Source organism: Colossoma macropomum, unplaced genomic scaffold (genome assembly GCF_904425465.1).
Source record: "Colossoma macropomum unplaced genomic scaffold, Colossoma_macropomum, whole genome shotgun sequence".
NCBI lineage: Eukaryota > Metazoa > Chordata > Actinopteri > Characiformes > Serrasalmidae > Colossoma > Colossoma macropomum.
This window is the reverse complement of record NW_023494810.1, coordinates 17,450,990-17,453,274: the sequence shown is the minus strand read 5'-3', so window position 1 is coordinate 17,453,274 and position 2,285 is coordinate 17,450,990.

The following is a 2,285-nucleotide window of genomic DNA, read 5'->3' as shown; positions in this document are numbered from 1 at the left end:
GCCCAATATAAAAGGCCACATGGATTAAAGGTGCATTTAGATGGTGGAGCGTATTTCAGAACAGCGCTACATCCTAAGGCAGTATGTGGACTCTGCGAGTTCTGCCACAGATCACATTTTTCTGCTGCAGTTTGCATTTTGGTAGTAGATCCTTGTGGATCCAGTTTTAAAAATGTAGTGGATAAACTGTCACTGTTCACAAGATAACCAATCAAAAAAGCGCATGGGTAAAACTGAACCAGAGAGCACATGCAAGGCTGCGCAGTACAATGATCTGAAAAATATTTAGCTTGAAGACAACTATTAATTCACTGGCATATATACCACCCTCCAGACTGCTATCACTGAGTTTTGCTAAAAGCTTCAGATATAAATGATGAGTAACCCTCACCACAGTAGCTTGGTGAGTATTTTACTCAGCTGTGTTCTCTGGGGTGATGGAGCAAATTTGAGACTGGAGTGGTGTTTGGGATTGGAATGGCATGTGGGATCCAGAACTAATTATGCAACATCAGTACCTGACCTCACTAATGCTCTTGTGGCTGACTACAATCACATCCTCATAGATGGTAAGTGTAAAAATGTATCGGAATTATGAATTATGATCAGTTGTCACTGGGTTTGAAACCACAGTGTATCATTTAAACTGGGTGTAGAGGGAAGTACACATTATAAAATCTGCCACTCAAACACAATGAAGCATGGCATACCCTAGAGACCTTCACTAGCCTTTTTTGCTTTTTTTTTCTTGGCCGCAGCAGTATTCTTATTCTGTACATAAACAGCCCCTTTAGATAAAGTGGGGAGATTTGCAATGTTCAGGAAAAGAGCCTTTTAAAAGCCAGTGACTGCTATTGTGCAGCGGACAAGCGTTTCCTTCACATGCATCCTGGGGGTGGAGAGAGGAAACAATTCAGTGAATCAGCACGAAGCAACCGGCTTCCCTCCATAACAACAGCAAGAAAGGGTAATGGATACTTTCTTCATGCAATATCCTGTCGGCATAGTCATTGTTTTTGTCCATGGCAGTGATGCTAAAGAAACTTGTGATTATTCTAGGCGTGAAACAAGGCCAGGCCGGCTGCACAGTGGCCACTGAAATGCTCTTTCTATTATTAAAGCAAATGACTGTACATTATACTCTTGCTTCAAAAGACACTGTTTGCTAAGTAATACCATTTGTACATTGTACAGTTTTATAACAGTAGAACATATTTGTATGAAAGCAGCCATATCCTAGCCTTTCTATTATTTTTTTCCTGAAGTGAAATTTGTGTGGGTTATATAGCAAAAACTGTTAGAATTTCTCTTTACATGACAATTTCCAACATCTCTTTATCCCTTACGATTAAACAGCTTATTTTTTACTGTGTTTAAGACTGATATATGTACAGTACTGGGGAAATGTCAGAGACCACGCTTTTGTTTATTTAGTTTCCAATTAAAATGGTAATTAAGTACAAGGTATTCACTTTTCAGTATCAAGTATATTTTACTCAAAGGCCTTCAACACTAGGTATAATACCACATTTTTTCGTAGTGTGCTCACTGTTTGCTTTTTATTACTATTCTTTCAGGAGACTTGCTTTCACTTTTAAAGAAATTTGTAGGGATACTGCAGGGATATTTTTTCACACCTTCAAAGTTTAGTCTTAGAAGTTGGTTGGTTTTTCTGCTTCTTGGCAGTTTCACATCCTTTTAGACCCATAGTATTTAATTTGTCCACCCTACTGAAACTATATCTCTTCAATCCTTTCTATGTTAAAACAAGTTACAGCTGCATCCTTTCAACAAAAAACATTCCCAAAGGAGTCACCAACATGTTCCTCTTTAAATAGAACCTAACATTTAAACAAGCAACTACACAAACACACCTACACTGTCATATTAAATTCTCACGTGCATTTAACATAAGCTCCCTGGAAAAAAAAATTAGTCACCTTCCGTGTTTGAGGAGGTAGTAACTTCAGGCTCCTGCAGATGGCATTGCATGAGGATCATCAGGCTATGAACACCTGCGGGGTGTATGACAGGATTCATAGATTGAGAAGAGGTGGTACAGTGCCGTGAACGTCTCGTTCCATGTGTGGAAAATGGGTCACAAAGCAGATGTTAATGATTGCCAAAAAGGAGTGATTGCATTTGAGTGCATCAAAGGCCATGGTGTGAAGGAAGTAGTTTAATTTGCAGGTGTATCAAAGCATCTGGTCATACGGGTCTATCAGCAGTGGCAAAAATCCCAGTCTACAAGAAATTCTCGTCAGAATTATGGCCAAAAGACAAAA